General features: G+C 36.7%; 1 protein-coding gene and 1 pseudogene across 5 annotated transcripts in view; one reads left to right on the top strand and one right to left on the bottom strand.

The window, feature by feature from the left end:
* Positions 1-23,827, top strand: part of PCDH9 (protocadherin 9) — a 1,095,516-nt gene that overhangs the window by 577,934 nt on the left and 493,755 nt on the right. The gene's annotated exons all lie outside the window — the stretch shown is intronic.
* Positions 12,766-13,434, bottom strand: LOC122751831 (annotated as a pseudogene).

The following is a 23,827-nucleotide window of genomic DNA, read 5'->3' as shown; positions in this document are numbered from 1 at the left end:
AATCTCTGTGACTTCCTGTGGCTTCTTCAAGCTCTACTAATTTATGATTTATAAATTTTCTCTGATGTTTTTGATAGAAGCTTGATTTGGCACTTCCATTCTCCAGCTGACTTAAACGTGTTTTTTTTTTTAAATGACACATGAATTGAAATGAAAAGGGATGGAGTTAATTCTTTGGAACCATAAATTCTTCATGATAAGTATTCGAGGAGCAGTCAAAGATATCTCACTTCTGGGGCAAGGTTACAGTGCATTCATATTGGTTAAAAAAGAATCAAGAGATCTCATAGAAGGAAAAGAAAATAAATCTTTGGGCATTGTCAACATAGTAAATGATTAGTTTTGTCCTTATTTGACTTTTGTTCACTTTTCTCTTCTTCGTTTGTTCACTACTTTTTGTTAAGTTGTTTTTTTTCATCCCCCAGCTTTGTGCCTTTTAAAAAAAACAAATAAACAAAAAACAACATTCAACTAAAGAAAATCTTTCCATTTTAAAGGCCTCTGAGTCAGCCGTTCAGGATAGTTACAGACCCTCTGGAACAAGGCCTCATTTCAGAACTCTCAAACTGCTGTGGGGTTTTTACTATTACTCTCAAGCTGTATGTTTTCCAACTATGCAGCTTTTCATTAGAATTCCAGTCATGCTACCCAGAATTGGCATCCCAGCTTTCCCTTTATTACTATGTCCTTCCTTTTACCTCTTCGCTTGTGTTTCAGCTCTGGTCCTTTGTCATGTTCCTTCCTTCCCCACCCCACCCCCACTCCCTTGTACTTCCCAGTGTCCTAACTGTCTTCTTATGATATGATTTATTATTATACCCTACTTCTTTATTCTTTTGGCCATCTGCTTCTCAGCCTTAAGCTTCATTCAAGAGGTCCCATTCTCCCAATTAGAGAATTAATTTATAAAGAAATTCTTAGTTTGAGCAGTAAGGCATTCTAAACATCATCTATAATTATATTTAAATAGATATAAAGCTCTTCATGTAACAGTTGACTTAATAACTTCCTTGAATCCAGAAGGCTTAATGTTTTAAGTAAGAACAGTTCACACTAGGATTAAAAGTCACTCTTTATGTTTCTTCTTTGTTCACATCAACCATATGACATTTGTCCCCCTCAGGCAACCACTCATGGTTCTTTGTTTTTTTCAGTGACTTAGGAAGTAATGTAACCCTTGCCCTTGTTTAGGGGCTAGTGATCATAAGAAAGATTTGCTGCTCCTGAAAACAAGAGTCATGGCTTCACTTCTAATAAAACAAAATAAAAATTAAAAGCAAGCAGGCATAACCACCCAGTGTGGTGATGAGATAAGAAATTAGGTGTTCCATATGTGTGGTTCAGCCCTAGCTAAAGGCCAAACATCAGGTCTGGGTTACAGATATTGCTAAGCATGGTAAATAGATGAAGTTTGAGTTAAACACATTGAAGAGCTTAAATAAAGTAGAAGAAGTGAGTAGAGCTAAATACAATGGGAAAGTCTTATGTAGAACTTGCAGGAACCAAGAAAACCAAGTCAGGCATTGGGGTCTATGCCTGAAAGTCCTGAGACAGCAAAGGCTGAAGCTGGTCTCCAGTAAGTAGAGGACCAATAAGGTAATCCTCTGGGAAAAGGAGGGTCACCAGGCTGCCTAAATGGGAGCACATCAGCCCAAGTCAGAAAGAATATCAGCAATGAGATCGGGACTGCAAGAGGCCTTTGCACATGCAGCTTTGGTGAGATGGGCAGACCCAATTTCAAAATGTAAATGAAAAAAAATTTAAACACAAAAAAATTAAAACAAAACAAAACAACATATAGCATGTAGGCACTTACAAGAAAAGATAAGGAGCCAATCACTGGAAGTTTTTTTAAAAAGTAGCTCATATGGGGGCAGCTAGTTGGAATAGTAGATAAAGCACTGGCCCTGGATTCAGGAGGACCTGAGTTCAAATTTGACCTCAGACACTTGACTCTTATGAGCTGTGTGACCCTGGGCAAGTCACTTAACCCCAATTGCCTCATCAAAAAAAATTAGCTCATATGGTTGGAAGATCAGGGAAATTAGTTTGAGGATTACATAGGTCACGTAAAGCAGAATCAGAAACTAAACAAGGGAGAATGATAGTAAGGATGGAGAGTAAAGAATTGTTGTTGTTCATTCATTTCAGTTGTGTCATATACTTTGTGACCCCATTTGGGGTTTTCTTGGTAAAGATACTGGAGCAGTTTACCATTTCCTTCTCCAGCTCATTTTACAGAGGAGATAACTGAGGTCAACAGGGTTAAGTGACTTGTCCAGGGTCACACAGCTAATGAGGCTGAATTTGAACTCAGGTCTACTTGACTTCAGGCTCAGTGCTCTATTCACTATGCCACCTAACTGCCAATAAGGTAAAAAGTAAGGAATAGATACTTCAAACTTTAGAGATATCATAAGATTTAGATTTTGCCCTGGCATGAATGACATATACTAATAAGGACTCAGAGGTAACTAGCATTTACCTTTTATTTAAAGAGTATGTGCTTCATATATACTTGGTTATTGATTGATTTGAGACATTTTATATGCATAATTCCTGGACTTAGAGTCTGAATATATGTTGATTTTTTAGAAAGAATTATTTACAAAGGATTTGAATTAATGGAATAATGTTTGTGAGAGTGCTTTGACGAGTGTAAAATGCTGGACATATAGAAAGCATAATTTATATAAGAAAGATACATAAGTGTATGTGTATATATATATATACATATATATAATATATATACATATATATATAATATATATACATACACACAAGTTTATATATGACAAGGAAAGAACTTAGAGTTGGACATGATGGTAGGTAAAAAATTCTATAAATTTTTTTAAAATTTAATATGTTTTATGTTTCCATTTGTTATGCAGTAGTTTCAGCCATGTCTGATTTTTTGTCACCCCATTTGGGGTTTTCTTGGAGAAGATACTTGGGTGGTTTTCTGTTTCCTTCTGCAGCTCATTTTACAGATGAGGAAATTGAAAAAAACAGAGTTCAGTGACTTTCCCAGTGTCACACAGCTATTAGGTATGTGAGGCCAGTTTTGAACTCAGGTCTGGTGCTCTATCCACTATGCTACCTAGCTGTGCCAGTTTATGTTTCTACAAGTCAGTGTAAATACTGACTGGTTAGTAAATTATACTTTTTTGGGAGAGGGGGAGAATGCAGTTGTATTTTTATTGGTAAGGGATATAAGCAAACTGTCTCTACCCACAGTCATGCTTAATGTTAGAGTGATCAATGTGTCAGTGAGAGGTTAAATGACATCTCAGGTCATGTAGTTAGTATGGGTAAGAGGCAAGATTTGGACCCAGTTCTATCTGTTTTGCCTTTCTAATGCTCATATTATGCATAACATTAAAATTAAAACGTAACTTATTAAAATTATAAACACATTCACAAAATCTTTGCACTGCTCTTCAGTTACTCCAACAGAAGCATTTAAGTGTCAGGATTGAACCATTTTCAGTTCAGTTTCATGATTACAAAAATACATTACCTGCTCTCAGAATAAACTGTTTTGTGTGTGTAAACATATACACACATATATGCACATATAGCTGATCTGTGTGTATGTCTGTGTACACATATACATGCATATATGAAACTTTGTATATGTTATATACTTGTGTGTATAGCTGTGTAAGCATATATACATAATATAGATGTCTATAGCTAAATATCTCTTTGTCTATATCTCTCTGTGACATTTCATGTGACAAAACCCTCAAAGGTTTGTAAAGTGCTCTCTTGTAACAACTCTGTGAAGCCGATAGTGCAAGTATCTCCATTTTAAAGGTAGGGATATTGTGGTCTTAGGTAATTTTCCCCAGAGCTTCTCATCCAGTCTCAGAGCCAGGACTTGATTCCATGTTCTGAATCTAAGACATTTTACTGAACTGTGTTGCTTCTCACTATCAGCAGAAGTATATATTAAGGCTTTTTATCAGACTAAATAGAAAAGCAGGGTATTCTACTATGTTTCTGTACAACAAAGAAAATTTGTAATAGCAGAGCAATCATAGGCTAATATTCTTTGTCACTAATATGCATAGCATAGCCCCTTACATATTTGAATGATCTCAAAACCCTATCTAAGTCATAATAGGATCAACAGTGGAAGGTCTGCTCCTCTCTTGTCACCCATCCAACACATGTAGTCAAAAGCTGCTGCCACCACTAATTTTTTCACTGCTCTGCCAGGATCATAAAGTTTTAGAGAAATAAAACAGAGAGGTGCTTGCTCTAGCTAAGGTTGAAGATCACTGCTCTAAAGCCATTATTTATATTCACTCATTCCATTTGGTTTACTACCTTTAGTGAACACTTTGGTGACAAGTTATATTTCTTTTGGTGCCTTTTCTCATTATAGTGTTTCAGCCACCAAAACTCTTTGTGAATATTACATCCAGACATTGATTATAACTCCTGTGGCAACTTAATCATATGCTTTCCAGAAATAATTCGTTTATGATGAATTATTAGGCTTCTCTTATTCTACAGCACTTATCACTTTTGAGACAGCTGATATTAGAGAAATATTTTTATCACCATTTAATTATATTATTTTTACCTCTTAAACATAAGTCTGTATTATTTCCACTGACTAAGCTCCAAATAATGGAACTTAAACATTTGAAGCTTCTTAAATGTGTTCTCCTCTAAAGATGGTTTCTATAAATTTAGTATGGATAGTCTTTCCAGGGTGAAAGCCTAAAATATTGCTAAAGAGTTGTGAACTAGGCATGGTTAGGGTGCAGAGACTTTAAGCCTTACCATCCGAAAGAGGCATGTACTGATGACTATGCTGGAGCCTCCAAATTTTCAGCGTGAGCATTTACACCTCAAAAATTGGCATTTCCATGCAGGGTGGGGCCAATGAGATCCATCCACATTCATAAATTATGTGATTCTGTGATGTTGTCCAACTACTTAGGTGTGAACCTATTGAACAAAAAAATTCCTAATGTCAATTTGGCTTCTCATACCTTCCTTTATAGTATGTGGGGGAAGTTAGGAAGGAGCAACTGGACCAAAGGTATGTGCTGGGGAGAAGTAAGGGAGAGAGGACAGGCTGAGAAAGTGAGACAGAGAAAAAATAGGAGTAGAAACCAGAGGAGAAGGGGACAGAAGAATAGTGGAAGATAAATTCAAGGGTGAGGAGGAAAGGGTATGGCAAAATAGCACTGAAACCCAGGGAAGGGGGTGACCTGTGGAAACTGGTACAGGAATAGATTTCAGCTTCCCTGACATTTTTTCTTTGCCACACTAAATGTTCTTTGCTGAAAAATAAAATGTTTAAGTATTTCTGAGTTCAAATCTGGCCTCAGACACTTACTAGCTGTGTGACCCTGGGCAAGTTACTTCATGCTGTTTGCCTCAGTTCTTCATCTGCAAAAATGAGCTGGTGAAGGAAATGGCAAACCACTCAAGTACTTTTATCAAGAAAGTTAAATGAGATCATAAAGAGTCAGACACTACTGAAACAACTGAACAACAACATACACACACATATATGTATGTGTATACACACAAAATGTTTATACATATGTACATATATATGACTTCTGAAGCAAATCCTTTTCATTCAAATAACGGCAAATATTTTCATTCCCCCTTGATTTTATATGTGTATTAGTTTGGGGGATTATTGTTTCAAGAATTTTTAAAGTATTGTATGCATACTGTTTCTAAGAAACAAAGTACTTTTGAAGGATTAAAAAAAATCTTTCAAATCAGTATCTCATCACTTTCTCTTCATTTTCTTATGTTTGCACCTTACTAAGCATATGTAAAAATAGTTTACTGTTTCTCTTTTCTAATAATAGCCTTTTTCCTTTCATACTGCCTTGTTTGTAGTGTTTTGCAATAATTTGAATAAATAAAATATATGATGAAGGCAAGCAGCATTAATCTCCATTTTGCAGATATACAAATCAATCTATTTTGTTGAAATTAGCAAATGATATTAAGAAAATAGTTTGGACTATGACTTCTAGCAGGAGATTAAAATTTTATTTAAGCAAACCGGAGAAGGGAAATTAAGCACTAAAACAACTATTGAAAAAGTCATCCTGTGTGAAATGGATGAAGATATACTATCAGGAGAGTGTTTTTTTCCTATGAACTATGCTGTATTGCTTCCTTTCTATTCTGTCTCCAGTCCATTTTCCCTGCAGCTTCCAAATTGATATTCCTAAATTGATATTCCTAATGTAGCAGAGGTTAAAATGGCTGAACATGTCATCCTCTACTCAAAAAGCTTCAATGACTTCCTGGAAAAGCAAAAGCTTCAGTTTGTCATTTAATAATAATTCTATAATTTGGTTCCCATGCTTCCCATTTTTATTTGTTATTAATCCCCTTTCCATTTATACTGGCCAATTAACTGTAGAACATTCCCCTATCACCTTTATGCCTCTTCATAAGAAGTCCCTTATGTCTGCAATTCAGCCCCTCCTCACTTGCTTCTCTTAGAATTCTAGGCTGTTCTTCAAGATTACCCTTCAGGTGTCTCCTCTACCTGCTGCTTTTCCTGATTCCACTAGTTGCAAATATTCTCTCTCTCATGAAATTACTTTATATTATGTTGTAAAGACTTTTCATTTACTTACCTCTCTCCACCTTGAATTCCTTCCTTGAGGGCAGGAACTATTTGGGTCTTTGTCTTTGAGGAACTAGCACCAAGCACAGTTTCTTGAGCATAGTAAACACAATATGTTTTTAAAATAATTTTTAATTTATATTTTCTATCTCTTATATCACCATAGGATCCTAAGTATCTCTCCTTACCACACTCCCAGAAAGTTATCCCATTTACAAATGATATTTTTAGAGGTGGGTGGAGGAAGGCAGCACAACTGCTCAATATATTGAAAAAGTCTGAAAAAAATGACAGAATACATTGAATTGAATTGAATTGAATCAGTTCTTTGAGTCGATATACCTGGATCCCAACCTCTGTTCTTGTGACTATGTAAGTAATCCTGAAGAAGTAATTTAATTTCTCAACCTCATTTTCCTCATTTGTAAAATAAGAATAATAATATTTGTACTGCCTGTCTCACAGAGCTTTTCAGGGAACTCTTCCCAATGTAGATCAGCAGAAGTAACACTGATTTAGTGAGATGCCTCTGATTCTAAGAGATGCATAGTGACATGCAAGAGGGTCATGTTGTTTTGCAGTTGTTGTATCACTCGTGTCCAATTCTTTGTGACCTCATTTGGAGTTTTCTTGTGAAAGGTACTGGAATGATTTGCCATGTTCTTTTCCAGCTCATTTTTAGAGATGAGGAAACTGAAGCAGAGTTAGGTGACTTACCTAGGGTCACACAGCTGATAAGTGTATAAGGTAAAATTTGAACTCAGGTCTTCCTAACTCAATCTATCCTCTGTACTATATAGCTGTATTTGTCAAAAGGCTCAACTCAATGTATGTTTTATTGACTCAGAGTTCTACTGTCTGCTATGCCATGCTATTCTTGTAAAACTGAGCTGTGGTTATTCTGCTCAATCAGAGTACCAAAGGAGAAGAAGAGACATTGCATCAGCCTGCATTTTGTCACTTTTAGATGAAGCATAAAAGTTAAGGAATCAGGAGAAAACGCTACACTATCAGTTCTCCCTTGTAGCTTAGCATCATTATAGTTGTCCCAATGTGCTCAGTGGCATTTCCACCTCCATTAACTCCATCTTTCATTCCAATTACCTGCCTTGCTATGAATATTGTGGGCAATCAGAGCACTGTTAATAGCTCACATACATTACCACACAAATTCTCAGAAAACACCTAGAAAGAGAGAATGCCTTTACAAAGTTTAAAGCCGTACAGTAGTGAAAGACATTACTAGCACTTTCCTTCCTAACTGAAAGATAGCAGGTATCAAAGAGCCAGCTTGAAAGTTGGGAAGACCCATATTCCAGTTTTGCCTTTGACACTGTTAAGGCTAAAATTCTAGCTAAACTGTCTAAAATATCTAATGAGTGGTCGCCAATAAATTATAAGCTTTAGCAAGAGTTAGACTTTTAAGCATTTATTAAGGAGAATAAGAATTTGGTAAAGAGAGAGAAAAAGGCCTAGATTCCTATCTATTAAAGGGAGAGCACATTTCTAGCTCCCTTCTCCACCAGAGTCCAGAGGAAAGAGATGGAGACTGAGCGCCAGTCTCTTCCTTCCTCCTCCCACTAGCTCGCGTCACTTCCTGACTCCTGGTCTTGCCCTCAAAGACCTTCCCTTCATGGGCAGAACTCTTCTACAGTAAGTATCCAGCAGGTGGCGTCATTCCAATCGTTACAACACATACTGGCTATGTGATTCTGAGCAAATAACTCAACCACTCATTGTTCTAGAACCACTGTCTAGGAGTATAAGGTAGAAGGAAGGTACAAATTTGCATTGGTAGAGGGAGTTCCTTCACCTAAAAAAAAAAACCAAAACACATAAAATCACAGGTGCAGCTCCTATCTTAGCCTTAAAATGGCCTTAAAGTTATAGAGTAACAAGTGAACCAGGCCTATGTCCATTTGAGTTTCAGCTCAATCCTTCAACTTAAATGTTTTCTACACTAACAGTAGAATGTAGACTTCTTGAGGGAAGGGATGGTGTCATTTGAGGGGGACTATATTTTCCTCTTTGAACTAATTCTTAGTATTATCATCAGAAGTAGACTTTGACATCAGAAAACTCAGTAACCTTGTGCCTGAAATCTTTAAGGCAGGATGTTTGTGGGTTTTGTTGTTATTATTGATTTTTTCTCCCTTGCATTCTGGCAAAATGTAGGCATTCATAATATCTAAAAGAATTCTATTCATTGCTTCTGTTCAGTATTTTTTTTGGGGGGACCCGCTGGAGTTTTTCCAAACAGTAGTGACTTCAGTCAGCTGCCATAGAAAAGGCACTGTTCTGCTGACTTTACTGATATAGGCTGAATTTATGCCAATGATACATTTGAAATGATTTCCCTGTCTTTCTCTGTGTTGTTTTTAGCTCAGATTAATGTAAAGGACGGGGAACAAGGAGAAAGCTGTGCACGTGTGGAGAGAGGGATGTTCCATTATATTCTTGATGCTACCTGGCAGAAAATAATTTTAGTCATTTCTATAGCAATGAAAATAAATTTCATGAACTTTGTTTCTGATATATCTGGATCTGTTACTTGGGGTAGAGATAGTTACAGTTATATATTCCATAGCACTCATATAATCTTATTGCCTTTAAATGATTATTAGTCCATTAAGCAAAAAGACCATGATGCCAGTAGCCATTTTAGTGTGCTGGCAGAGGGTGGGAAGGCCTGGAAATGGGGTGGTAAATTCTGCTTGCTCTGGGTTCCAGAGGTGCATAAATTTAGATCCATGCATACTTTACTTCCCACACCAACATTTTAACAGTAAAATGCAGGGTGTCCTTAAAGTTTTATCAAAGTTTGAAGCTTTAGTAATCATTAGTAAGTTTAAAATAATCTGACTTGAGGACACCATGTATATGTGAAAAAAGAAGGTATTTACATAGTTAAACACAGTATTTAGCAAAACACTGCCTTAATATATAATGAAAGGTCTAGATAGACATGTCCCCAAAATATCAAATATTACACATTAGATTTTGATTTGACAACACAGCATCAAGGCTGCTACAAGTTTCTACAGTTTTACAAAGCGTTTATTATTGTTTTGTTGTTGTTTTTTGCAGGGCATTGATAGTTAAGTGACTTGCCCAGGGTCACACAGCTAGTAAGTGTCAAGTGTCTGAGGTCACATTTGAACTCAGGCCCTCCTGAATCCAGGGCTGGTGCTTTATCCACTGTACCACCTAGCTGCCCCCAAAACACTTATTATTGAAGGCTCTTCTAAAAACCTGGACATTTTACCAAATATAATTTGATAGTTGTAAGGGGGCTTATTGGCCATTCAGTCCAACTCATACTTGAAAGAAATCCCCACTATCACATAAGGGACAAAAGATTATCCAACTTCTACTTGAAGACTTAAGCAATAGCCCCTAACATCTCTTGTTGCCTTCTTCTGCCTACCAACTGCTAACTCCTTTCTTATTTCTTCTCCTGGCTCTTACATTCTGAGATCCAAGATTAAAGCTACTGAGGGTACAGGGGGTCGGTATTTTATAGCTCCCCAGCCTGGTGGGTCTGGGAAACATTGTACCAGATTGTTGAATTGTTCTAACTCATGAATTATATATTTGTAGTGCAAAGTCCAGTTGGAATCTACCTTAGTTTAAGAAATCTTTCTCATGAGATAAAACATCAGAATGTCATAAAATTTACTAGTATCCCATAAAAAATTGGACTGATTATGTAAATATGGAATTAGTATTGCCACACTGAGGAAAAATAGATTCTTTGTAAGGATATTACTTTTTTAGGGAAAATTCAGGAAAAAAAAAGTTTGACTCCACTCTTTTGTACCTCTAGAGAGGATTTTGTCATCAGAACAAAAGGTTCTTTTGTTTTTTAATTTCTTTCTTTGTTTATGCATCAGATTCTCTCAATTTTGGTGTAGTGGGAAGAATAAAGGAATGGAAATCAGAAGAACTGAGCTCTTATCCTAGTTCCACCATTAGCTATAGATATTACAATGGCACTTAATGACTCTGGGCCTCAGTTTCACATTTGCAAAATGTACAGGTGGAATTAAATGACCTTTGAGATCCCTTCCAGCTCTGAATTTCTAGGATGAAAAACAATTTCCAAATGTGGCTAGAGGACCTAATTCCTGCCAAAAATTTTAGAAGAGATGAGGAGAGAAGCAGGTGAATATGCTTATGTAAAATATTCAAGATAAATTTATTACAAACAAAATATCAGTAAGAAATATTTAAATATATTACATTGTTCAATGGAAAGGTCACTGGGATTTAGAGTCAGAGGATCTGGGTTTGAATATTGAATAGGATACTTACTGCTGGTGTGACCTTAGACAAATCACAGAATTCAGGGCCTCACTTTCCCTATCTATAACAGGAGGATGATGGACTAAATGCTATCTCAATTCCTTTATAGTTCTGAATCTATGATCCCATGAAATCAGAAGCACTACTTCACCACCAACAAAATGTCATCGGCATGATAAAATACTCATAAAACTAAAGTAAGAAGTTGGCAAAATTTCAGAAAACAGTGCAAAAGTACTAATGCATGAGAAGAGAGTCTTCAGGGAATGATAACAAAGAATATAAAATAAAATAATTAATAGGGGGAAATGTATAGAAATGGGGGCACCTGAATTAAACATAGAAAATCCAGGCAATCAACCTATTAAATAATTCAGTTAAATGTATATAAACTTGGTGTAAATAAGTCCTTAATCAATTTGGGAAGAAGTACCTTTGAGGAATTGGATTGTATGATAATACATACAAATACACACACTATTTCTCTCTCTCTCTTTCACACACACACACACACACACACACAAGTTGTATTGTTGTTGGTTGAAAGAATTAGACTAATTTAAAGGCCTGTATCTATCACAGAAGGAGTTTGAATGGGAAAGGCCTTCAGACTTAGGGTATGCCTGGAGGATTTGGAACCCTGTACCAGAGGACATGAAAGAGAGAAGGAAAGGGGGGAATGGGAGTTATTAGTGTCCAGTGAGCCCAACATGGTATCTCATTTAGAACCCCTAAGGGAGAAATTATCTTCTACTCCACCCCCTCAGGCCCTGACTTGCTAGTGAGTGGGAGTTAGGAATTTGTCCCAAAGGGGAGTGCTCAAAAAGGACCACCATAGCAAGAGATTATTTCTAATCGTAAATTACTTAATCCCAGAAGAACTAAATCAGTATTTGTTAACATAGTTCCATAGAATCTTGAATTCTATGGAAGCTTGCAAGTAAAATACCCATAGAATTTATATACATACAACCTCAGAAGGCATCTATATACCATGCCCTCATTTTATAAATGAGAAAACTGATACTTAAAGAATGAAAAGACTAGCCAAGGTCACAAAAGTAGCAGGTAGCAGGTCTCTTAGTTCAGTTTTCATTCTTTTTAAAATTTTTTTAGCAAGACACTTTATTCTCTAAAAATCTTCAACCATGGAAACTCCACAAAAAGAGATGGGGAAAGTGAAGGCAGCAGCATTCTGGGAGAGTGGGGGATGTCTTTGCTGGATTCTGGATTAGGAAGAGTATATTAAAAAGCAGGATACAAGAGCCAGCAGGGAGATCACATCCTGCCTTCTGGGAGTCCAGGGGGATCATAGTAGCTATCACAGTTCCCATGGAGACCAAGAAAGGCTAATGGAATCTTAGTGGTCCTGTTTTCCTGGGAGTTGGGAATGGTAAGGACAGCATATTGGAGAACTTGCACTCATACGGTTTAGAATGGCAGTCCCATAAACAAAGAGTGTTCCTAGTGTTTCTGGAGAAATAGTGTAGATCTTTGTAGCGCTATTATTCAGGAAAAGATACTGGACCTCTCAGACAACCTCTCTGTAGCTCCTTATCCAAAGATGTCTCAGACAACATCTCTGTAGCTTCTTATCCAAAGATGTCTGGAAGACTTTGCATCAGTAAGCAGCAGTAAAGGACCGGGAAGGGATGTGGGGTCATCTTGGCTCAGTCATCCAAGGGGTTAAAAAAATAAAAACAACAACACAAAAATCTCAAGACTGACAGGGGTCACCTGTAGTTTCATCTTGAGAAGGAAGCAGGGGAAAGAGGACTTCCCTTACCTTAGGGAGTCATTTGTTGCTCCCCCTTCTCCTCTACTTCCTTCCAGATTCACACATAATTCTTGGTTGGGTATTCAGAAGGACCTTGGGAGCCCCCTGGGTGAGGGGCAGAGGCAGAGTGTCGGGCTATGTAATTGTTTGTGCCCCTTGAGCTGCCTGAGGGCCAAGTGCAGCACAGTAACCCCCCACCTAGGAGAAAAAGGGCTGCAACCACCCAGCCCACATCCAGGCTGTGTCCCAGCTCCCATTTCTGAGCCTCAGCCACCAGGGGGGTTGAAAAAGTCCCTAATGATCACGTGGGCGGTCCAGCACAGAGGGATCAGGATCAGGATTGTTGAGATGAGGAAAATGGTCCCTGAAGTCAGTACCAGCCGATCTTTTGGCTCCTCATTTTCTATACACATGGTACCCTTGGCCCCAGCGAGGTAGATCAGCAGGCCCACCAGGCCCAAAAGCAGAATGATGACAGTGAGGGCTCTAGCTGCTTGCACATCATGAGGCAGGGCCCGCAGAGAATCATACACCTTCCACTGCATCTGGCCGGTGCTCTGGACCACACAAGACATCCAGAGGCCTTCCATGTCACCTGGGCTACTACGATGTTACTGCAAATAAAGGCTGTGATTTTCCACTAGGGCATGGCGCAAGCCATTAGGGATGCTATCCAGCCCAGTACTGCAAGGATCATGCCCAGGAGCTGGAGGCCGGCAGAAGCCATGGCTGCAGGCTTAGAAAAGACCTGCCTTGAAAAGGATCGAGAGCAGCCAGAGATCAGGGTAGAGTATCTAGTTTTCATTCTTTACTATGTTTTAGAAGTTTTAGTGTAAGTACTTGTTTTTGTTTTAAATTTTAAATCAGTTAGGATATCTTTACTAAATCCATTTTCCTTTTGTTTCTTATCTCTAAATTTTGTCATCCTCACTTTGTGGCAGTGCATTTGTTCTCAAGAACACTTAAGGTCACATGAAATAGTAGACTTGGAGCCAGGAATACTTGGGTACACAATACTGCCTCTCATACTTGATGTGTGTTCTTGATGGTGACTTGATGGTGAAGTCTCAACCTCTCCAAGCTTCAGGCATCTCTCTAAGAAGATTGTCATCTGCTTTGGTAGATAGAATTCCCGTTGTTGTTGTTGTTGTTGTTGTTGTTGTTGTTGTTGTTTGTCCTTTATTCTCAAAGAGGACCAGGACATGAGGGAGGTGATGTCATGATTTGCAATGAATTAGAATTAAGTCAAGAAGGACTGTGCAAAGTTACGCACCTCACTCTCTCTTCTATACATCAGGACAACTGGAGATGGCCCTGTTTGCAGTGGGAGACTTTGGCCTTTTAAGCTAAGGCCTTTCACAGGTCTCAGTTTTCCTGAGGCATTGCCCATTCAGTGATAAAGGCTAGGAAAGAATTGAGGCAAAGAAAAGCCTTCCAAACCCATGAGGTCACAGGTCCTGGATAGAGTGATAATCACATCTGGGACAGAACTGCTCCCTCTAGACAGAAAATTCATTACATGTATTTTATGACCTAAACAGTCAATAACATGACAAGGAAAGGGGGATATTTAATTATAACTTTAATCTTCAAAGTCAATACCTTAATAACTACTTATTTTTATCATCATTTCCTTTCCTCCTCCTCCTTCTCCTCCTCCTCCAGATACATCCTTCTTCCAGTTACCATGGATCATTGGTTAGCTACTGGTAGAAATTTGCTTTATCACTGTTTGCTTAAAGGTATCATTAAAACTTTATGGCTTAATCAAGGTGATACTACTCTTTAAATAAAAAAAAGGATTCTAAGACTTTACAAATTTGAAAACCTATGATCTAAAACAAATGTAACATGGCTTCAAGCTTCATTTTATGCTTATCCAGTTCTTGTTTATCCTGCATCACCATAATGTCCTTACTGTAGGAGAGGAAATCTGAAGTATCATTTTCAGTTCTTTTTTAATTGTATCATTTATTGAATAACAACTAGTACTCTTTACAGATGTTTAAAAAGACACTGGAGAGAATGCCTTTGCTTTCAGAACTAGAGGACCTTAAAATTCATATGTGAACTAATGTGTAACCATGTTCTTAAATAAAGGCAAAAGGAAGCTAGATTTCTGTGCATCAAATGCAGTCATTTAATCTTAGTAACAAGACATCACTGTGTCAAAGTGTTTTATTGGACACAAGGTCTGATTTGTAAAAAAAATAATTCATATTTTCAATTTAGCAAGTTTTCAGGTCTATGGTTTGCATTTTTTAAAAAAACTGAAGATGGTATATTAGTGTTATGATACTTTAAAAGGGACACATCTTTTTTTGGCAGGCGTTATTCCAAGTTCTTGCTTTCATTTTCCATTCTTTGTTAATCATGACTAACATTCAGTTGAATATCATTCCTCTTTTTTTCCCCTGGGGAAGAATGTTTAGTACTTATAACTATCACCTGTGTAGGATTAATGACAAGTGTTAAAATGACCCTAATGATATTAATCAATCTTTTTTTTTTTTTTTTTTTTTACGGGGCAATGGGGTTAAGTGACTTGCCCAAGGTCACACAGCTAGTAAGTATTAAGTGTCTGAGGCCGAATTTGAACTCAGGAACTCCTGAATCCAGGGTCGGTGCTTTATCCACTGCGCCACCTAGCCGCCCCGATATTAATCAATCTTGGGAAAACTGAAATAAACCCCTATCTTGATGTGTCAGTGATATCTAGGTTTTAGTGAGCCTCCTCTATACATGTGATTAAAGAGAAGTCTAGAAATTACATTCAAGGGTTTGGATGATTCTAATTAGGAATTTTTTAGATTTTCACCAAAAAAATGTTCTGACCTGAAGGGAGGCAAAATCAGGGCTGAAATGCTTGTTTCTCTGAAAAGGCCTTCTTGAGTAAATATATGTAAGTGATGGAGGAATCGAATAAAGAATAGTTGTTAGATGATTATGAAACCTATATTTTCCAAAGGAAAAGCCTACATTTTCACCTTGTGCAGTGCTCATAGAACTACTCAGGCAAGAAAGTGATAGGAGAAGATAGATTTGCAGTTGAGAAAGATTCCAAAGTAGTTTCACTGATCTGGCAGCATCCCCGGCAATCAATATTACTCTGCTCACTGCTGGTTGCTGCTTTTTCTTTTTCTTTTAACCACAGAAGTTTCCATTCTCTGCATTTTAAGAAAAGACTTGGCTTTTAACTTTATGAATGTCCTAAACCAAAAGTACTTTCTCCAAAAGAAATTAAAGGAGAGTTCTTAGAATTTTGAATAAAAGGAGACTTAAAGCTGTGGGTCTTTCCTCCTATGCCCTTTTGGAGCCAGCTCAGTTCTATCTACTTCCTCCTGACTCCCGATGATGGCTCTAAGCCAGTTCTTCATTACTCCAATTCAGCCTACCTGCAAATTAAAGCACTTTTCTGTTTGGGCAGAATTGAGATGGTCATCTTGTCTTTAAATGTCTGACAAAATACCTTGGAGATCCTAAGCACTTGTTTACACGGTCACTTCCATGAAAATCTAAGTCAAAAGATTTTTGAAGGATGAGAAATTGCAGAACCAAACTGCAGTATTTTTTCCCCTTTAAGTTAAAACACTTCTGAAAAGCAAACACTAATGTACGGCCCATATTGATCTCCTGGACGTCTGTATCTCTTTATTGCTGCATTCATTAGTCTGTTTGTTCATTATTTATTGATGTTTTCCATACTCAGTGGAATCCATAAAAACAAGAACTTTTTCTTTATTATGGAAGAGGTAGAATCCTATGAAAGGAAATAGCATATTAGACACCTAACTCTGTTAGAAAATTCTGTAAGTTCTTTAATTTATACAGTTGGGGATAATGATAAGTCATACCTGCTTAAAACTTACTATAAATATAATACCATTGCATTACTTTCCCAATTTTCCTTTAAAGAAATATCAAATATCTAATCAGTAAAATGATATTTCCTTCCATGGATGAAGCCTCAATAATCTTTTATTATGAAAGCTTAGTTTTAAATGATATTGAATTTCAGTTTAATTTCTTTTAAATGGCATCATTTAAAAGTTTTCCACCTTGCTGTTCAAAGACAGCCAAAGAAAAGTTGCTATTTATGTTCACCCAGAAGCCTTTTCTACATTATAATAAATGTACAATTCTAGCATAAACAGTGAGTTTATATATATTTTTATACAGGTATGACATAAATGTTAAAATTTTGATAGCTTATATGGGCTGTGAAAAATGTTAATATTATTAATCATCAATGTTGTATTTACACTTAAGTCATTATTTTTCCTCCAACTCAGACTTTCACCAGAACATATTGAGAACTCATGTCCCTCCTTTTCACCTAATTATTGCTTCTGGTACCTTCTTAACACTCTTATCATTTAACTTTGTTGTCTTTGGGCTCCCCAGTGCCAACCCAAAGTAAATCTTTAGTTGCCCTTCATGAACAGTACCTGAGTAGTACCACCCAAGTCCTTATTTGGGAAGAGGGCTTGATGCCACTTCATAGTGTTTTACTTTAGCACTTTGGGTGTAGTACATTTATATTTTCAAGATGCTAGCAAATATGAATGGTAGAATTGAGCTTAAAGTTACCTAGATTTTTTTGGGCATGAATGAAACTGGAATTTAAGGTTGGTTTTTAGCCAGTCACTACATAAAAATACATCCCCACTTTGGAGAGCCTAGTTGGTGTTGCCTGGAGATTAAATAAAGTTGTAAACAATGTAGGATAACCAAAGTTAGCAAGTTTTTCTTACCACCAATATGGAATCTCTGAAGGGTCTTTTGATTGATATGCTTTTCAAAGGGCAAAATTATTTTTTCTCTTCTAACTTACTTTCCATGTAAGTAATATGGTTACCTTTGCCTAAGTTATATTTTGTGAGCTTTTTATTCTTTTTCTTATCTCCCCAATGTCTTGGACCAAGGTTTATATAGGTTTATATAGGTGCTTCATGGTCACACATAAGAAAATTGTCATAGGTTATGAATGATTCTCCCAAATTACGTATTAGATTTTACTGGCTCATTTGTTGTACTTCCAGAATGGGAGTTGCCTCAGGCAAACTGAGACCTGGGAAAGGCCTTAGTTTAAAAGATCAAGGTCTCCCTCTGCATCAAGGGCCATCTCTAGTAGTCCAGGCATATATCTTGCCAGTGGACCAACATGGCCCTGGAGGAGAGAGTGAGGCTGGTGACTTCACATCCTTCCTCACTTAAATCCAATTTATTGCAAGTCACGATATTACCTCCCTGATGTCATAATCCTCTTCAAGGATGAAGGACAAACAACAAGAAGAACAACAAGAAACCCAAACCACATTGATCTTGGGGACAAGAAAATCTGATTTCAAAACCTAGCTCTGTGACCTACTAGTTGTATATCCTTACCTTCTAGCATCCCATTTTCTGCATCTGCTAAATGGGGATAAGAATATTTAATACCACCCTCCTCACAGAGTTGTTATGAGAAAAACACTTTTTAAATCTTAGCTATAGAAATGTGAGTTATTATTGCAAAGATGTTTCATTATTTGAATTTTGAAGCAATGCATTTTTATAGAGTTGTTTTGTCTTGTTTTCTGGAGGGGGAAAAGCAATTTTTTTTTTACAATTATTTGGTACTTGAAATTTACAGGGCACATGAAACATGTCTTAGAATTATTTCTTCACTATTTTCCTTTCAGTATTTTTTTAAAGCAACACATTTCAGTTCATATTAATTGATTTCAATACCAGGCTAGTAGAAGAAACTGATAAAAATCTATGTAGGTTGTGGTTATTTGTTTAATTATTCTTGGGTTTTTAGCCACATGTTGTTGTTTTATTGCTAATTTTCACATTTTCACTGCAGTTACTGCTTTGGTGGAGTGTGAAATTACACTCTCTGACTATACAATAAGCTAATATACACTAGCTTGCTTTAGAACAAAATAGAAAAGAATCCCTCAGAGTAACAACATCTGATTACTTCCAATGATTGTAATAATCTAATTTTTCAAATAAATTATTAATATTGCTTAGTTAATGAATTCTTAGGGAATTCAACCAAGATTGAACATTTTTTTCTTTTTTTTTTCTTTAGAATAAACTGAGAGGAGAGAAAATATTGATAGTTAAAAATATCGATAGGCCAGTTCTATTAATAGACTCAGAAAAGGTGACCTATATTGCTTTTTCAATGAAATCAAATTTTGTTTCATTCAGTAGGTTATGTTGAGGAATTGTTAGCTAAGGCACTAGATTAGAAGAAACGGTCCTAGTGATGCATAAATTTGGCAAGTACTATTACCATTTATTTTTCCTTTACTCCATTTCCCCAACTATAATGTGAACCTCATCATTTAAACTAACTATAGAAAAAAAAAAGAACTGAAAACAATATTAAACACTGGGCAATCCAAGGCTGGATTTAGAATGTCTCTGCTTAGGAAAACATATAAAATCCATAAAAATTACTCATGGGATTCAAAGCTGGAATAGACTTGAGAGGACATCTTTTCCAGCCTCCTCATGAACTCTGTCCTCAAATTCATTTGCATGTTTCCAATTGCCTCCTGGAAACATCCACCTCAAGGAGTCCCATCAATGTTTGAAAATGATAAAGTCCAAGGTAAAGCTCATTCTTTTGCTTTGTTAATTTGCTTTCTCTCCAAATATACTTATTTCTCTTAAAGGTAGCACCATTATTCCGTTTACCCAGATTCACAATCTTAGTTTCATTCTTGACTTTGCCATCTCCCCATCCCCCAATATCCAAATACAAAATACTATTAAATGGGGGAGGGGGTGGAAGGAAAAAATAAGCAAACAAAAAAGGATTAGAGTTTAATTTGCATGTGAAAAGAACCATAAAAACATCACTTAGGTCTAAGACTGACTAGGGGTGTACTAAGAATGAAAGACAATAGCCCGAGAGCTAGAATGGAATCTTCCAGATATCAAAAAGAATATTAGGAAGACCTCCAGTGCATCTGATGGCTCCTCTAGAAAGGGTCTTTGGAAGGACAAAAGAATAACAGAGGGGGAGGTGGTAGTCTTATAGATTCTACCTCTATCTCTTGCTTGAGTCTTCTTTTTACTTAAAGTCATCACCTTATTTTAGGCCCTTTTTCACCTTTTGTTTAGACTAGTGTAATAGCAACCTGTTTGGTTTTCTTACTTCTAGTCTCTTCTTGTTCTAATCCATCCTCACACAGCTTCTAAAGTAGTATTGCTAAAGCACAGGTCTGACCATGTCAGTCCCCTCTCATATCTTCAGTGATACCCTGTTTTCTACAGAACAAAATAAAGACTCACCCGTCTGATGTTTGACTTGCAAAACTGGCTTCTGTCTACATTTCCTCCATATTCATATATCCCCCCTCTACATGTTGGCTAATCTGATGATGACGATTAACCAGCAATTAGCATTAACAAATGTTATTTAATAAATTTATATTAATAAATGCTCTTTAAGGTTTGCAAGGCTCTTGGGGCAGCTAGGTGGCGCAGTGGATAGAGCACCGGCCCTGGATTCAGGAGAGCCTGAGTTCAAATCCGGCCTCAGACCCTTGACACTTACTAGCTGTGTGACCCTGGGAAAGTCACTTAACCCCCATTGCCCCTCAAAAAAAAAAAAAGGTTTGCAAGGCTCAGTATATATGTTATCTCATGTAATCCTTACCACAACCCCATGAGGCCTATTTTACAGATGAAGAAACTGAGGATGAGAAAAGTTAAGTAACTTGCCTTGGGTAACAGAGCTGATGAGTATATGAGGTGGGATTTAAACTCAGTTCATTTTGGGGGCCTTCTCCTACTTGCTGACTCTTCTGGTACCTTTACCTATTTATTATTTCGCTTTGCTCCTCGAATTATATTTATTTGTGTATATTTCATACCCTCCCCACTTAGTCTTGAAAAACATATACATATTAGGAGGGAATACTTTTATTTCTTACTTTTTTATTTCCTTTACATATATTACAGGTCTTTCCATATAGTAGGCACTTAACATATATTTGCTGAATGAAAAATAAATAAGCTATATCTAATTGATTGGTAATTGACTAATAAATGTAATAATTGGATTCTAGCCACATTATGGTGATAACCTATTTATGCAAATTGAATATTTAATAAACTCTATTGTCACAAAATTATAGGGAATAAAACTTCACAAATTAAGCTGGACCAAAAGAAAAAACCAAAAAAGAAAGTGATATGTTGTTTATGTGGGCTGTCATTCAAAATGTCAGTTTTATTCCAATTCAGTGCAAGTCATGACATCTTTCATGGTCCTCTTAGAGAAAGAAGGACAAACAACAACTCCCTCTAATGATCCAAGCCTAAACTTTGTATTATCAAAATAGCTGATAATGATGTGTTTGGGGGTACTTAAAATGCAGAAGTAAATTTGACCTATGTGTTAGGATAATAGGCACACAGTTCATTCAGGCCACAGGATTTGGGGTTAGATATATTTAGGATCTTAATCATAAATCATAAACAATTTCTTGTGGATTAAAGTAATAGTAACTCATATGTACAAAGGATTTAAAGGCTAGTAAAGTGCTTTACATTATCTTATTTGATCCTTTGCAATAACCATTTGAGATATGTATATCATCCCCATTTTATAGATGAGGAAACTGAGTCTGAGAAAAATTAAGTGACTTTGGCAGTGTCATACATCTAATTACAAGTCTGAGGTTTTGTGCCTTCAAAAGAATCCTAGGTCCATGAAGGAAGGAGACCCCACATCAAGAGCTCTAGATCTCTTGCCGGGCAGCCTCCCAGAAATGAGCCGAGAATGCCACCTGGGAAACCAGTGTTGGGGCTGAGGATGTACAGTGCTATCTCAATAATATTATCCAGGAAATTACACTCTAACCTGAAATATAACACCATCAGAGGTAGAAAGTAAGCAGGGAATTTTTTCTGAAAGTCTGAAAGTTCTGTGTTAAATAAAATCTCTGGACATATTCCCAAGTTAGATTTATATAATTGAGGGCATGATTGTAAGCTGAGTCTTATGGAAAAAATATTGTACATGCCATTGATTTGTAGTCTGATTTTAGCCTTTTTAATTTCTTTTTCGAGGTCAAAGCGATCAGTTTGTGCAGGTTCTTTAAGATAGACAAACAGGTCAATTTCCCGAGATGGTTAAATCAGAATAAATGATGGAGGCATTTTTTTTTTCTTCCTATACATTCCAATCTGGGGGGGGGGGGAAGCATTTAAAAAAATAATTGTTTCTCCTTTTTTTTAAATACCATTTCTAGTGGCATACAGATAGATTTAGGTGGAATTTGCATAGGACCACACAGTTAAGGGCACAGCTAGATGGGACAGTGGATAGAGTGCCAAGCCTAGAGTCTGGAAGAGTCAGGAAGACTTGAGTTCAAATGTGGTCTTAGAGACTTACTAGCTGTTTGATCCTGGGCAAGTCACTTTAACCCTATTGGCCTCAGTTTCCTCTTCTGTAAAATGAGTTAGAGAAGAAAATAGCAAAGCACTTCAGCATTTTTGCCAAGAAAACCACAAATGGGTCGCAAAGTCTGACAATACTGAAATGGCTGGACAATAACACAGTTAAAGGCATTTAATTTATTTCCATGTTATTGGCTTGATCAGTTACATTTTTACATCCCTTTTCATATTATAGTATTATAAAAAGGAGACCTGCTGTTGCTCTGATCATGCCAATGGTGTGTGGTTTCCATTTGTTTAAGTAATCAGCCTGACACACTCCAGGTAACATTTTCTGTTCTTCATGGTTAGAGAAATGAAAAATGTCAAACTGGTGGTGCTTCCTCCTAGAGCTCAGAAAGGATTTTCAACACATTTAAAACTGGCATCATTTCTGGAGAGATGATTTTTCTTCTGTTTATAGAAGTTTCTATAGTACCTTTGTATTTACAATAGGAATCTTTTCCTGAGGGAAATATTTCAGGGAAAACGTATTTTGAATGAGTGTATCCTCAAAGTAACTCTTTAAAAAACGGTACATGATTTTCTTTGCCATGCAAGGAAGATAGCACTCTTGTGTCAGTGCTGAGTGTGTAAAGGATCACATTGTGATTCCAACTCCCAAAGGCCTCAGTTCACCACAAAATGTATCATACATGTTAGAAATAAACTCAATTCATAGAGTTTTCCTATGTTTTGTAATAAGGCATTTTCTTCAAATGGCCATGTTAACAACCAATGTTAGTGAACAGCTGATATTTCCACTCCACAGTCTAAATTTTATTTCCTGTAAATAATTATGAATATTCTCAGAAAATAAAATGCACTGAGTAACAACATCTGGATTTTGTTGATTCACTAATAAGAAAAAGTGCTTTTTCCTCTTTCATGTTTTTAGCTATTTTCAGTGAATTTCTGCTTAAATAGTTTGCACATGACATTATTCCCAAAAGAGCTGTTTCTCAAACCTTCCATTACTTGCCTTTTACAACTTATAATTCTTCTCTTTAATTGTAAAGAATGTATTTTACTATAGAAAAATAGCAATAAGCGGCAGAGACAAACTCTACTAATCAATTTGGTTAACCATAAAGTCCTCTACCTTCTCACTCTTAAATGTGTCTCAGGGGACTTCTCTTTCTGCAAGATCAAGGACAATAGATAGACTGCCCAACTGCTACTTAACCTTAAACAACAACAACAACAAAACCTGAAGAAAGTTTCCCACACGTTTGGTAGACCCATTATGGAGGATTTAGAGGAAAATATTAGAAAAAGTTTCACACAGTGAAAAGGTATGTATGGGTTTTGAGCACCTAATATTTGCAAGGCACTGTCCCAGATCACAAATCTAGAGAAGATTTAGTCCTAAAGATTAAGATGATTATCTATGTAAATAATTATTGGGGGTTCCTGTATACCCCGTTTAACACTGAGGAAATCCCTTAACCTATCAACTCTCTAACATTTAAGCAAGGTGAAGAAAATGAGTGATACAGAAGTGTATACCATACTGAAGAACTGTTGGGGAAAAGATGACTGTGGAATTAGTTAGATTGCTTGGGGAGTCTTAGGGAACTAAAAGTGAAATTTAGTGTGTGTATCATTGTAGTGGACAATAGTATGTTTAAATAGTATCAATTTTCTTCCCTTTCTTTACCTACATGAAA

Source organism: Dromiciops gliroides, chromosome 3 (assembly GCF_019393635.1).
Source record: "Dromiciops gliroides isolate mDroGli1 chromosome 3, mDroGli1.pri, whole genome shotgun sequence".
NCBI classification, from domain to species: domain Eukaryota; kingdom Metazoa; phylum Chordata; class Mammalia; order Microbiotheria; family Microbiotheriidae; genus Dromiciops; species Dromiciops gliroides.
The sequence above is the reverse complement of the archived record's forward strand: the minus strand, read 5'-3'. Positions and strand labels throughout refer to the sequence as shown.